Raw genomic sequence first — 16,104 nt, 5'->3', positions numbered from 1 at the left:
TGTGGAATAAATGGAGCCTCACTGACAATGAGTTCCATTCATGACTTCCGAAGTCGGGAGAATTAATGATTTGGAGTGACACAGATTATTCGATAAACTTGTTATTTATGTTATAGTTATTTGATATATAGTTTATTTAGAGTAGCAACGTGTATGTTGTTAGACTTCAGTAGTTTCCGATTTTCTAGGGAGGGCGTGAGGGCAGCAGGGGGGGGGGGGTAGAGCGATCCAGGGCGCTTGCATGTGTTGGCTCACATGTTGAGCTGTTGATTTGTGAAATAAAGAGCCGGTTATCAAACCCATGTCTTGCCTGGTACTTTGGTAACGCTACAATATAGTTATATACATAGATCTGTGGAATAATTGGAGCCGCCAACTGACAATGAGGCTGACGTCAGCGCGCACGTAGGTCCGGAATCGACAGCTGGAGTGACATGGATGGTTTGTTAAAATTGTTGTTTATATTACATTTATTTAATATATCTAGTCTGATGTCAACAGCGCACGTAGCCTTTCCGGCGTCAACAGCTGTTTTTTAAAATTTATTATTTTTTTTTTTCCAAGTGACACGGAAGACGAAGATTCTGATGGATTTATTGATTTGGAGTGACACGGATGGTTCGATAAAATTGTTTATATTATTGTTATTTCATACATAGTTTATATATTGTTATATGGGCCTGTAGAAAATTTTGAACTGCAATGCGCCGCTGACATCAGACTTGTTTACATAAAGGAGGACCAACTTGATCGATGGCTTTAATGATTTGGAGTGACACAGATGGTTTGATAAAGGTGTTATTTATGTTGTAGTTATTTGAATGACTGTTATTTTTACATCAGGCCCGTTCTCAGCTTCTTGCTTGTGTTTATGTCACATTAGCATACCGTATCGTTTAGCCTGTTGTTGCTCGTTCATGTCTGTTCTTGGTGTTGGATTTTGTCGAATAAATTTCCCCCAAAATGCGACTTGTACTCCGGATGTTGTTTTTCACTTTGTGCATTTCATGGCTGATGCGACGTATATTCCGGAGCGACTTTTAGTCCGAAAAATACGATACTTTGTCACATTCATAATTTAATCACGCTTTAAACCATCTTTTTTTATTATTAGTCAAAACATTTTCCTTATGTCCAGAACCTTCAGGAGTAATCCAAGGCTGGCGTCTAGCATTCGATAAAATACGACGTCACATCAAGCATTAATAAAAACATAAGATATAATCAAGTACAGAACATTCTTATACACCTTGAGCAGTGTCCGTGATTTAGAATAACATCAAGCATGGATTAAATAGTTCCTTAAGGGTCGTTATGCTATTCAGGCAATATATCAACAAACATTTGTTATTTCAAAGTGCACAGAAATACATATCAGATCATGAAGTTATAAAAACCTGTCATTACCATATATAAAAATGTCTAGTTATGTCTTCTTTATTGATTTGGTGTGCAGGTATAATGATATGCTTAAAATGTTTCTTTTATTGATTCAATATGTGAATATACTTGTCTGCTTATGTACTTTATTCTATAAGGTTTGAGCATATCCATTTTTGTAGCTATGCAGGACATTTTGTATTTCGACCCCATTCTTTCACGATCCCACACTCTTCAGATGGCCATCTAATGTCTGATTTGAGCCTCTTCTGTGCTAAGAACCCTGTTTCACAAATCCTAGCTAAGACAGGGAGGACCAGCATAATGTGAAGCTGCTGGATGTTCTGTGGGAGACATACAAAAAGAAGTAAATTATGCATTCAAGCACTGTGTGTCAGGACTCGTCCCCGATCGTTTCATAGTTCTGTTCGTGTGTCTGTGTGCTCGCCCCTCCCCTCCTGTGTGCCCATGATCAGTGTAATTATTCCCACCTGCCTCTCGTTACCTGTCGTGTATATAAGTCCTGTCTGCCCCTCACTCCCTGTCGGATCGTCGATGTCGTCCCGTTTGCTGTCCTTGTGGTTCCTGTCTGTTTCGAGTCTGTTTCTGTTTGCAATCCCTGTCGGTCAGTCTCTCATGTTATTAGTTTGCCAGTTCTCGTCTGTTTCCCTCGATGCCTCCTTCCACTTCCCTTTTCCCTCAATAAACCCTGGTCCAAGCTGCACTTGGTCGTCCTGCTCCATGTTCCATCCCGACCGTGACAGAACGATCCGACCACTACAACGACCAGCGCTTGGACCCCCCTCCTCCATCAGATCCTGCTGCGATGCCCAATCCACGACCGCCAATCCGTGCATGTTCCAGCGCCATGGGCTTCGCGGCAGCGTTGGGACACTGCAGCGACGCCGGACCCGCGGCCGCCATTGGAGTGTCTCCCTGCGCCATCAGACTTGCGGCCGCCAACGGGCTCCACCCCAGCGTGCCGGGCCTCGTGCCAACAATGCCGGACCCGCGATCATCACAGACCCTGCCCCCAATGCTGAAACACTGACTCCTGCTGCTACGTGCAGCTCTGGCTTCCTGTATGCCGCCGTGCGTGTGGCTGTGACTGTTGCCGCTGCACGCGGTTCAGACTCTCCGTTTGCCGCAGAGTGCGGTTCTGTTTCCCCAAGTCGCCGCCCGAGTGCGGTTCGGTTCCCCAAGTCGCCGCCCGAGTGCGGTTCTGTCCCCCAAGTCGCCGCCAGAGTGCGGTTCTGTCCCCAAGTCACCGCCGGAGTGCGGTTCTGGTTCCCTCTTCTTCTATTTTATTCTCCTCACTTTTTTGTCCTGCTACTACTTCCACATAATTCAACCGATTCACTCCATTCCACTTTTGACGTATTCCAAATATTCACGAGATGAGTGCTTCCATTTTTCTCATTCCGAGGATTTTACGTTTTCTCAAAATTTGCAAATTTAAGACAAATTTTTCCTCGTTCATTCTCAGTGGCACATTCAACAGTTCACATTTAAGTCGTTGCAGTTTGAAATTCACATCATTCAGCACAATCAAATCACGTTCGGGAATATTTCGACATTCCCAAAATTGCCAAATTCAAAAATTTCACGTTTTCACATTTAACATTTCTGCAAAATTTCACAAAATTTCTACATTTTTCAACCGATTCAACCCATTCCAATTTTAAACTTTTGCCTACCTATCCCACAACATCCCATGTACCAAATATTCCAAATTTTCAATTTTGAAATTCACGCCAAATTCTCCAAAATTTCGTTTTTCCCTTCTAATTTCGACATTTTTTCACCTGTTCAACTTTCAACTGTTCATCTTTTGCTTACCTATTCCAAAACTTCCCACTCACCGAAAATTCAAAATTTTCAATTTTGAAATTCACACCAAATTCTCCAAAATTTCACTTTACACTTCTCATTTCTACCGTATTTTTAGGACTATAAATTGTGTTTTTTTTCCATAGTTGGGGTGGGGGGGAGTGACTTATACTCAGGAGCGACTTATATGTGAAATAATTCACACATTTTCAAAATTCTAAAATCTGTGATGTAGTGAAACCGTGATAAACGACCGCGATGTAGCAAGGGATTACTGTAATCTGAACTGCAACTGCGGCGCGGTGCATAAGCGGCGGTGTTTTACATAAAGGACAAAGGATTCGATCACGGGATTTAATGACTTGGCGTGACAGAGATTGTTTGCTAAAATTGTTGTTTATAATTTTATGGGCCTGTGGAATAATTTGAAGTGCAACCGCAGTCAGCGGCGCGCACCCGGCATTGTTGACATAAAGGACGATCGATGGATTTAATGATTTGGAGTGACACAGATGGTTTGATAATATTATTGCTTATATAATAGTTATTTGATATATAATTTATATATCGTTATATGGGCCTGTGGAATAATTTGAAGTGCAACCGCAGTCAGCGGCGCGCACCCGGCATTGTTGACATAAAGAACGATCGATGGATTTAATGATTTGGAGTGACACAGATGGTTTGATAATATTATTGCTTATATAATAGTTATCCATCCATCCATCCATTTTCTGAACCGCTTCGTCCCCACGGGGGTCGCGGGCGTGCTGGAGCCTATCCCAGCCGTCATCGGGCAGTAGGCGGGGGACACCCTGAACTGGTTGCCAGCCAATCGCAGGGCACACAGAGACAGACAACCAATCGCACTCACACTCACACCTAGGGACAATTTGGAGTCTTCAATCGGCCTACCAAGCATGTTTTTGGAATGTGGGAGGAAACCGGAGTGCCCGGAGAAAACCCACGCGGGCCCGGGGAGAACATGCAAACTCCACACAGGGAGGGCCGGAGGTGGAATCGAACCCGCACCCTCCTAGCTGTGAGGCGGACGTGCTACCCAGTGCGCCACCGAGCCGCCCTATATAATAGTTATTTGATATATAATTTATATATCGTTATATGGGCCTGTGGAATAATTTGAAGTGCAACCGCAGTCAGCGGCGCGGTGCGCATGCGGCATTGTTGACATAAAGGACGATCGATAGATTTAATGATTTGGAGTGACACAGATGGTTTGATAAAGGTTTTATTTATTTTTATAGTTATTTGGGTAACTGTCAATGTTACGTCAGGCCCGTTCTCAGCTCTTCGTTTATGTTTATGTCACGTTAGCACACCTATCGTTTAGCTTGTTGTTGCTCGTTCATGTCTGTTCTTGGTGTTGGATTTTGTCGAATACATTTCCCCGGAGCGACTTATATATGTTCTTTTTTCACGTTATTGTGCATTTTATGGCTAACGCAACGTATATTCCGGAGCGACTTTTAGTCCGAAAAATACCGTACTGTGTCCCTGTCAGGTTCAAAGTGCTAACTGAATATCTGTATAAAAGAAAAGGATCAGCAGACAAACACAAGTGAGGCAGAATATTGAGTTTTCTCGCGAGGAGTGAGATACAGATTGCTTTCTACAATCTGACTACACTAAAAATCTGTTTACACTCCACGCTCTTTCTATTTGGAATGCCCTACCCACAGTGTGAGACGATTAGCCCCTGAGGGTGAGGGAAAAAAAAAGATTGCGGGGTTCGTCTCGTAAGAAAAGAAACAAAAGTGATGCACAAAGTGTTGCGTGCAGATATGGCTATATCAGCAAAACAGTTTAAGCAATCAATAACTTTCTTGGATTCCGAGAGATAAAAAGAGAAAGTGATGTTCTTTAAGGAAGATCAGAAGGTTCATGACGCATCGTTTGACGTGTTGTTTTCACGATCTGTTCTGGTGGACGCTGAGATGTCAGCAGTATCTTGTTTGACACAACCGTCATCTCGCCCTGACCCAGCCGTAATCCTTCTGTTCTGTTGCACAAGAATAAGCAAGGCAAAGCAGCAAGCATACTGAGCAGTAACATTATGAATAAGTACTCATTAGAGAACGCATGATAACATATATATACAATTTTTCTAACAGTCCTCCTGGTTCTCTGGCCAGCTATCATATTTGAAAATGTTGAAGAATTTGACAGCCTTAGTTGTGTTAGACTAAAAAATTCTGTGATTGTAAAACTAAATCAATTTAATAAATTATATTTATCATCTACATATGTTTATTATACACGTGTCAAGGGGGGAAATTCATCTTGCTTTCAGATGTTTCACAGTACATTTGATTGTTCCTTCCTTTTATCAAGTTTAGTACCTGGTAATATCATCTTCTGTCAGCTCCTGCTTGTTGCTTGAGTATTATTGTCTGCATGTTGCATCATAGATATTAGAAATACATATATGTACAAATTGGACTGTTCTATGAACCAAACATATACCTGAAACTTGTAGCGTGATTTCACACTCTTCTTGCTGCTGATTCAAATTTACATATCCAGTGGGATGTCATTCCTCTGAAGCAGGAGACTAAAAATATGTATGCCACCAAACATCAACAAAAAAATAGTTAAAGGCCACAAAAGTGATTTCTTAATATGTGTCATACAGAATTAACAAAATAGGTGAATAAAATGATAAGTGGCTCCAATTAAAATAATATTCTGAAAGAATGCACAAGCCTTTGTAGCTTGGCCTGAGCAGGGGAGCGAGGCGGCCCGATCCCTCGCTACAGAAGCTGGCTCTAGTGACGTGGAATGTCACCTCTCTGGAGGGAAAGGAGCTCGAACTAGACACACACATATCTTGGGTTCTGGTTACCAGTCTTCTTGAGACTTGGACTCTCTTCTAATCTGGATTTGCCCATGGTAAAAGGTACCGAGCAGGTGTGGGCATACTTATAGCCCCGCAGCTGGGCGCCTATACATTGGGGTTCACCCCAGGGAACGACAGGGTAGCCTCCCTCCATCTCAGGGTGGGGGGGACGGGTCCTGACTGTTGTTTGTGTCTACGTATGCACCAAACAGCAGTTCAGCGTACCCACCCTTTTTGGAGTCTTTGGAAGAAGTGCACCGTTAACAAAGTGGAAACGGGGTGCCGCTGACCAACTCGGGACGTCGTGGTTCGGTGGGGAAAATTACACTGACACACCTACCATATTGGAAGCAGAGCCTGGTGACTCTGAGGTGGGCTCTCCCATCTCTGGGGTTGAAGTCACCGTGGTAGTTAATAAGCTCCTCGGTGGCAAGGCCTGGGGGTGGATGAGACCTGCCCGGAGCTCTTAAAGGTTCTGGGTGTGGAGCTCTACTGGCTGACACACTTCTACAGCATTGCGTGGACATCGGGGACAGTGCCTCTGGATTGGCAGACTGGTGTGGTTCTTTTTAAGGAGGGGGGACCGGATGGTTTGTTCCAACTACAGAGGAATCACACTCCTCAGCCACCCTATTCAGGGGTGCTGGTGGAGAGCAGGGTTCATCGGGAGGTCGAATCTCGGATTCAGGAGGTGCAGTGTGGTTTTCGTCCTGGCCGTGGAACAATGGAAAAGCTCTATACCCTTGCCAGGATCCTCGAGGGTGCATGGGAGTTCGCTCAACCAGTCCACGTTTTGTGGACCTAGAGGAGGCGGTCGACCTTGTCCCTCGGAGAGTTCTGCGGGCGGTGCTTCGGCAGTACTGAACCCTCAGGGCGGGTCGGTCCACCATTGTCAGAGATTGGTCTGCATTTCCGGCAGTAAATCGGATTTCTTTCCAGTGAGGGTTGGACTCCGCCAAGGCTGCCCTATGTCACCGATTTTGTTCATAACTTTTTCTAATCATTGGGACTTTAAGCACAGCCGAGGGATTGAGGGTTACCGCTTTGGTGACTGTCAGGTCTAAGCACCATCAGATATTTATTTAAACACTGAAACAGAGAAGAGAAGACAACCAGTAATTGCTTTACTTGCAAGGAGAACGACAGAGAGCTCAGTGACATTCTCTACCAGTTCTGAAGTTCCCTGTTTCGCCTCCTCTCTTTTTATTCTGTTAGGATGCCGAGGAAATATAGGTGTTGCTACACTAAAGGGTTGGGGAAATTGCAGCAGTAGCAACGCTGTTCAGCGAACATTGCAATAAATGGATTGTTGTTCAAGCAGACACGAGCCGTGTCCTTTCTGTCACCCCGTCTGTGACCCCGACAGTCGGGGTCCGGTTGCTGTTTTGTTCCTCCTCCGCTGGTGGACACCTCCTCAGCTGACTGACACCTTCTCGGTTGTGGTTAGTGAGTCATCTCGAAGCTGCTGAGTGCTGTTTTCCTGTGGAACAATGCAACTAGACTTTCTTTTGCTAAGTTTCTTTTCTTGCCAAGCTATCTAGCACAGCACACAATAATATTGAGTAAATATGGGATAACTTATATACAATTACTTCAACAGTGACCTTAGCATTGCATCTCTGCTTTTTGCAGATGGTGTGGTGCTTTTGGCTTCTTCAAGCCATGATCTCCTGCTCTCATTGGAGCGGTTCGCAGCCGAATGTGAAGCGGTCGAGATGAAAATCAGCACCTCCAAATTAGACCATGGGTGTGCTGGAGAGACTGTCTCTCAGCTGGCCTGGGAATGCCTTGGGGTCTCCCGGGATGAACTGGACAAAGTGGCTGGGGAGAGGGAAGTCTGGGCTTCCCTGCTAAACCTGCTGCCCCCGCAACCCAACCCTGGATAAGCGGTAGAGGGAGGGCGGGAGGGAGGGCATGGATGGATGGATGGATGGATGGATGGATGGATGGATGGATGGATGGATGGATGGATGGATGGATGGATGGACGGACGGACAGTAAACTGACCTGGTTTAAGAAATCTCTCTGACCCTTAAAACATGTGGTGTAGCCACCTTGTCCTCTTAACCCCACTAGGCTTCAGCACATTTATGCCCAAATCAGCTCCAATGACAATGAGCTCTCTCATTGACTTTTAAATGAAATGAAATCTAAACGGTCGTACAATTGCCCATCATTAGATTGTCCCTCAACATAGCTAATTTAAATCTGAAAACAGTCAGATAGATGTTAAATGGGAATACATCTCGACTTTGCACGGATCTTCAACCCTTCCCTGGAGCTCTGTGAGGTTCCCTTGTGCTTCAAGAGCTCCACCATTGTACCGGTGGTCAAGAAGCCTGCCATCACAGGTTTGAATGATTACAGACCTGTCGTCCTGACATCTGTGGTCATGAAATCCTTTGAGAGGTTGGTGTCGAACCACCTGAAGGACATTACCGGCCCCCTGCTCGACCCCCTGCAGTTTGTCTGCCGGGCAAACAGGTTGGTGGATGATGCGGTCAACATGGGACTGCACTACATCCTGCAACACCTTCCTGACCAACAGGAGACAGCATGTGAGGCTGGGGACCATCACATCAGACACCTGGACCACCAACAATGGCGCCCCCCCAGGGGTGCGTCCTCTCCCCACTGCTCTGCTCTCTCTACACCAATGATTGCTCCTCAGGCGACTCTTCTATGAAGCTCCTGAAGTATGCGGACAACACCACTCTCATCGGACTGATCCGGGACAGAAGGTGAAGCGGCTGGTCCATTGGTGCAGCCAAAACCACCTGGAGCTGAACCCGCTCAAGACCGTGGAGATGACAGTGGACTTCAGGAGAGACCCTTCACCACTTCCACCTCTCACTATCCTCCACTGACACCTTCAAGTTCCTGGGATCCACAGTCTCTCGGGACCTGAAATGGACCGGCCACATAGACGCTGCCCGGAAGAAGGCCCAGCAGAGGCTGTACTTTCTGAGACAGCTCAGGAAGTTCAACTTGGCACAGGAGCTGCTGAAGACCTTCTATACTGCCATCATCCAGTCTATCCTCTGCACCTCCATTACTGTCTGGTTTGGATCGGCCACCAAGCAAGACAAGCACAGACTGGAACGGACAATCAGGACTGCAGAAAAGATAATCGGGACCAACCTCCCATCTATCCAAGACTTGTACCTGTCGAGGACCAGGAAACATCTAAGTAACATCTCTACAGACCCTTCTCACCCAGGTTACAGTCTGTTTGAACTACTCCCCTCCGGACGGCGTTACAGAGTGCTGTACGCCAAAACCAGCAGACACAGCTTCTTCCCCCAGGCTGTCGCTCGGATGAACTCACACCACTCATAGAGTCTCAGAGTCATTACTATGCAATAACATCCTGCTCTCGAGGCTTTATCTTTGAATTTTCTATATCAGGGCTGTCAAACTCATTTCACATTGTGGGCCACATGCGGCCTCGGTAGATGTCAAGTGGGCCGGACTGTTAAAATTATACCATAGTCTGTTATAAATAACCAAAATATCATGTCTTTCCTTTTTTTTAGTGTAAAGAAGCACAAGAACATTTGGAAAATGTTGACATTTAATGAACATTCGTTTTACAAAACATTTCATGAAACACCTCAGATTTGCTTACACAAATGTCTAAAATGTCTTCTGTTGTTGCGGTGTCCATCATTGGCACCAACTCAAGAAACTCTTCAGTAACAGTCAATGTCTCATCGACGCCACGATTAAATAAGGCCAGTTGTGCCACACCTGTGATGTCAGTGCTCTCGTCAATTGCAACGGAAAATGCAATAAATGACTTGACTCTCTCTAAATCTGCTGATCGGTCCGAAATCCTCTCTGCTATAGTATACCTCATCAGGCTAATATTAACAAAAGCTTGTCGTTTCTCGGGACATACAAGTTCAGCCGCCTTCATCATGCATCGTTTAACAAAGTTACCATCGGAATACGGCTTTGATGCAAATGCTATTTCGCTGGCAATTAGTTTGCTGGCTTTTACCGCTGCTTCACTGACTTGTCGGCTCTGGATGAAAGTTGACTGCTGTTTCCTCAGACCCGCCTGCAATTCGTTGATCTTATCTCTTCTCACTTACCCTTGCAAGCCGTCATATTTTTCGCTGTGAAGAGTCTCGTAGTGGCGTTGAATATTATATTCCTTCAATACTGAAACTTGTTGCAAACACACCAAGCATGTCCTGTGCATTTCTATAAATAAATAGGACGTGGTCCATTTTACATTGAAAATTCTACACTCCGTATCTACTTTTCTCCGTTTGGATAATGACATTTTGGTTAATGAGGGTGTAGGGGAGGGGTAGAGACCAGGGTAGAAACAACGTCGTAACAAGCAGCAATTGGTGCATTGCTACTGCTACTCACTAGTTTGATTGCAGAGTATATCGGTCTTGACGATCAATCAGTCGGATGATGTGGGCTTTAGGCGTCTTTTGAGTGAACTCGAGCCACGGTATGAAATACCTAGCCACATTACAGACCGTGTTTTACCAAAGGTGCATGCGAATGTAAAAAGGCACATTACTGACTTGCTACAAGGAGTTTCTGCCCTTAGCTTCACTACGGATATATGGACATCTAGTGTTAGCCCTGTGTCGCTGATCAGTTTGACAGCACAGTGGATTGACAATAATTTCACCCCACGAACGTTGTACGTGCAAGACAGCTGCGCGGCTCTCACACAAGTCAGGCTATATTGACTGTATTTGACGATATGCTGCAAGTGTGGGCGATACCCAAAACTGCAGTTCATGTTGTGTTACGCGTAAATATGATTATGGCAATGACTGACAGTGCCCTCCCAAGCCTCCCGTGTGTTGCACACACATTGCAACTCGTGTATGAAGGTGTTTTGGCACAAAGAAGCGTGGCTGATGCTGACGCAGTTGCACAAAGAAACATTGGGCACTTTAAACACGCTGCGTTAGCCTATTTCCGCTTCGAAAAAATACCGTAATTTTTGGACTATAAGTCGCGTTTTTTTTCATAGTTTTGGTGGGGGCGACTTATACTAAGGAGCAACTTATATGTGAATTTTTTCACAAATTTTCAAAATTCAAAAAAAAAAAAAGTTATACTGCGATAAACGAACCGCAATGTAGCACGGGATTACTGCAATTTGAATTTCAAGTGACGTCAGTGGCGCGGCGGTTGTTTATATAAAGGACAAAGATTCGATCACGGGATGACGAAGATGACGAAGGGCCCCACTACTACCGGCATCATCAGCGGCTTTGTTTGTAAGTGACACGGAGGACGAAGAGTTTGAAGGATTTAATGATTTGGAGTGACACAGAAGGTTTGAAAAACTATTATGGCTTTTATGCACGCCCGGTCCTACTCTACGGAGCTCTCTTTCACCTCCGTGGTTTGAAGTTGGGGGCCGGCGCTCGGCCGAGTGGCTGTCCGGGGACGGTGGATGGGGCTCGGACATGGCTTTTACGCACGCCTGGTCCCATTCTATGGAGCTCTCTTCCACCTCCGTGGCTGGAAGTGCCACCTCCGGGGATGGAAGTCCATGCCGCCACACACCTGGAAGTCGACGCCGGTGCTTGCGGCCATGTGGTGATGAACTATTTATGTTATAGTTATTTGATATATAATATTTCGTATAGCAACTTGTATATGTTTTTATCGTTACAGTTCAGTACTTGTTGGCTCGTTGAACTCTTGTTTTGTTAAATAAAAGAGACATTTACCAAACCCACGTCTTTCCTTGTACTTTGTTAACGCTACAATATAGTTATATACTAGATCTGTGGAATAACGACGAGGTTGACGTCAGGGCGCACGCGCGGTGTTGTTGACAAAGGACGAGGAATTTGATCGATGGATTTAATGATTTGGAGTGACACCGAATCTTTGATAATATTGTTGTTTATATGATAGTTATTTGATATATACTTTATATATCGTTATATGGGTCTGTGGAATATTTAGAATATTTAGACGTCAGCGACGCGGCGCATACGCGGCATCGTTTCCATAAAGGACGATCGATGGATTTAATGAATTGGAGTGACACAGATGGTTTTATAAACGTGTTATTTACTATGTAATAGTTTTTTTTAATAACTCTGAATGTTACGTCAGGCCCGTTCTCAGCTCTTCGTTTGTGTTTATGTCACGTTAGCATACCTATCGTTTAGCCTGTTGTTGCTCGTTCATGTCTGTTTTTGGTGTTGGATTTTGTCGAATAAATTTTCCCCCAAAATGCGACTTGCACTCCGGAGCGACTTATATATGTTTTTTTTCACGTTATTGTGCATTTTATGGCTAATGCGACCTATATTCCGGAGCGACTTTTAGTCCGAAAAATACGGTACAGATGCAGCTGAACCAACCCCTGAAACGGCTACAGCAGGATGTACAAACGAGATGTAAAAGCACGTTCGACATGCATCAATCTTTGTATGAGCAGAGGAGGGTTTTAGGGATTTACGGTGCTGAATACGACCTACCAGACAACTTCACAGCTTACCAGTGGGCTCTCGTGAAGAAGACTATTGCTGTTCTCGCCCCATTTGAGGAACTGACCAGAAAAGTTAGCTCCCACAATTCATTGACCTCAGATGTCATTTCTGCCACAACTGTCCTCCAGGGGCCGCGGTGCGATACCAAGGGGGGCGCGTGTAACACCAGGGAACATGCTTTTCTTTTGGCTGTACTATAAAGGGTAATTAGACATCCACTGCAGTAGGTGGGAGTGGCGTTATCACTGGAAGAATATTCGCTCTACAGTGTAGCGCGCACGCAACATATGCACACACAGCACAGAGCAGGCAATAAAAAGTGCAGTGGGACACCACGGAAAAATATTGAACAGGGTTGAAAAGAACAGCGGAATGAGACAAAGATAAGCGAATTGAGAGTTACATGAAAGCTAAGACAAGGAAATATGACAAAGCGTACGTAGCGCTCGGCTTCAGTGTGACTACGATGGTAGACGACGAAAGACCGGTGTGTTTACTGTGCCTTACAATGTTGGCAGTGACAGTATGAAGCCAAATAAATTAAGGCGGCACTTATAAAGTCATTGCACAGAGAAATCCCCTGTACAGCATCTCAAATTTGCTTGAACCGAGGTAACGATTGTCATATGTTTTGATACTTTGTGTATTGTAATCATTTTTACTCTACTTTAATTATTAATCAATAATCATGGCATGTTTTCCACCAATATAGTAACAGAGCCAATTAGTACATTGCAATAAGTAAATTCTACTCATATTGCTTATATTACCGCAGTTGAGTTGGAGACCTACATGGGAGAAGCTACAATTTCTCGAGAAGAAAATCCATTGCAGTAGTGGGCAGTTAATAAAATGCGTCAGCCTACTTTGGCCAAAATGTCACAAAAGTTTCTTTCAGCACCTTCGAGCAGTGTGGATAGCGAAAGTGTCACACATTGTAGATGAAAAACAAAACAGATTAACTGCGGATACTGCAGAAATTCTGCTTTTTTTGAAAAATAACCTTCCACTTACATTTTCCAAGTAGGCATTGTAGTAGCTAACAGAAAATATTGAACAAACAAGGTCATGCAGTTCTCAAACTTAAGTTGATGTCATTTTTTTATATATATATTTTTTTGCTGGTTAGGTTCAACCAAAAAATGTAAGTTATTTATGTCGAAGAGGTGTTCTTAATATATTTTTATACTTTTTGAAGTATTTGAAAGTAATAAAAAAGTAAGACGTTTTATGTTGACTGTTAAACAACTGTTAAAAAGGTTTTCAACTGTAACATTTGCTGCTTGTTGAATTGGAAAATAAAAATAACATTTAAGTTGGGTAGATATATTTTTTGTATTTTCGACAATGCAACTCATACTCATCTCGTTACTCTGTATCGGCAAGTACTGTAATCAAAGTATGGGCTTGGGCATTGGGTATGTACATTCTCGACCTCCATGTGTCCACTGGTACACTGGTCTTCCTCTCAGTAAGATGAATCTGTACACAATGATGCATTCTTTTGTACCGACATCTGTGTCTTTGTCGATCAAAATTGACATATACGTCACCATTCTTCAGATGAACGTGTGTGTTTTGGATCATAAGCAGATCTTTTCTTCACACTTTGGTAGAGGTTAAAATTGGTCTGATTAGTTCATAAAGCTTTGTACGAAAACCTTTATGGCCCATCTATGTACTTATTTGAAAAGTCCAATCTTCTTTTTGCTGATGAGTGGTTTGCATCTTGTCGTATGGCCTATATATATTATTCTCTCAAAGTCTTTGAACAGTGGCTTGTGTTACTTTCACCTAAGCCCTGTGGAGGTGTTGTCGCTGACTGTTGTCTGCGTCTTTGTTCACAGCTTTTACAACGTTACCATCTTCAATTACTGTTGATACCCTTGACTGACATGTTCAATGTTGGTTGCTGAGTACACCAGTAGTTTCTGTCTTTTTCAGGATATTCCAAATTGTCGTATTGGCTATGCCCAATGTTTGTACATTAGCTCTGATCATTTTCCCTCTCAGCTTCAAAATGTTTTCACTTTCTCCCATACCTCTCCGGTTTTCATGTTTGCTTAACAGCAGATGCAGTTTTCACAGGTGAAATCCAGAGACAAAAAGCACTATCTAATGTTTGACCAATCAGTAAATGCAAAAGGCAACGCATGACCAACTAACCAATTAGAAACACCCATCAATCACGTGTTCCAGTACTTTTGGTCTCTTGAAAAATGTGTCTTTTTAAAATAAAGATGCTCTGTCTTGAGTTGTATAACACATCTAGTGTTATACATAAAAAATCATAAAATTCATAAAAAGTACCCCTGCCTCCAATACATTCAATCATAGTACCGTATTGGCCCAAATATAAAACGACCCAGATTATAAGACGACCCCCTCTTTTTCAAGAATGCAGTTTGAAAAAATACTTTTTGAACACCAAATTTAATTTTTATACAGAATATAATTACAGTCCATCTGAAACAAATGATTATAACAATATGTTCGAGAGAAAGAGCATGTTATTTTGCCTCATTCAAAGCATACAAAAACTGTCTATCACATCTAAGATCTGAACGGTTTTATGTGTAAACTAAAGTACAATCACATTTGTAAATGAATGGCTTCACTTCAGGTTTTTGAAATGTAAATAAACCAATCTACTGTGATAAAACAACAAAACTGCAATAACTGCATTAACCATCAAAGTGAAGTCTAACTGTAACTGCAGTCTTGAAACGAATCTGAATAAGGAAAAACATTGCAATAAAATAATGCAAACTGGTTTAAACTTGAAAGTAGCTGAGATCTGTCATGTCAGAACAGTACTCCTCACAAACATCCTCTGCCTCGCTGTGCTCAGTGTCACTGTCCTCACTCCCATCCCGTGGCTCCACTGGCTCCTCCCATGGCATGTCTTCCTGACTGCCGTCCAGGGCATTTGATATGCAACATTTTTTAAAACCGTGGATGATGCTCTTTGAGGAAACTGCATCCCATGCGTGGAGGATCCACTCACAGAGCAAACGTACCGGAGGCTTCTGAATCTTTCTCTCCAAAGTCAGAGGGCAGGCGCTGGGCTAGACTTGTTCTGCGTCGCAGCGTTAGTCCGTTACGCCGCGTCATTCTTTTACATCAGCCGAGGCTTACTTTGAAGTCAGCGGTGGGTATGTTCTTTGGCTATTTCCACGGCCTTGAGTAGAATGACACCTCTGCTGATTGGCATCCCGTCCTTTCTTTTCTCGTCCACGTATGCGCACACCCTCCTGTCGAGCTCTTGAAAGCAGCCGCTCTGAGAACCACGGAAAACTTTTCTCTGATTGTGAGCATTTTTTAGGCGATCTTTTTGAGCTCTCCATCTCCGTACATTACACTCTGTGAGACCATATTTCGCAGCCGCTTTGCAATTGTTTGAAAACTCTGCCTCATTTATGACCATCATCTTGAAGTTTGCATCATAACTCAGCTGCCGGTTAACCTGGCCGATCTTCGACCTACTTTTCTCCAGATTGTCGCTACGTTTCTCCATTTTCTGTGATCTCTTCTCTTATTTTCTTC

General features: G+C 43.7%; 1 protein-coding gene across 15 annotated transcripts in view; it reads left to right on the top strand.

Moving 5' to 3' along the window:
• Window positions 1-16,104, top strand: part of znf276 (zinc finger protein 276) — a 93,212-nt gene that overhangs the window by 24,287 nt on the left and 52,821 nt on the right. The window lies entirely within an intron of this gene.

The sequence above is a fragment of the Syngnathus scovelli genome, chromosome 6 (assembly GCF_024217435.2).
Source record: "Syngnathus scovelli strain Florida chromosome 6, RoL_Ssco_1.2, whole genome shotgun sequence".
NCBI lineage: Eukaryota > Metazoa > Chordata > Actinopteri > Syngnathiformes > Syngnathidae > Syngnathus > Syngnathus scovelli.
The sequence above is the reverse complement of the archived record's forward strand: the minus strand, read 5'-3'. Positions and strand labels throughout refer to the sequence as shown.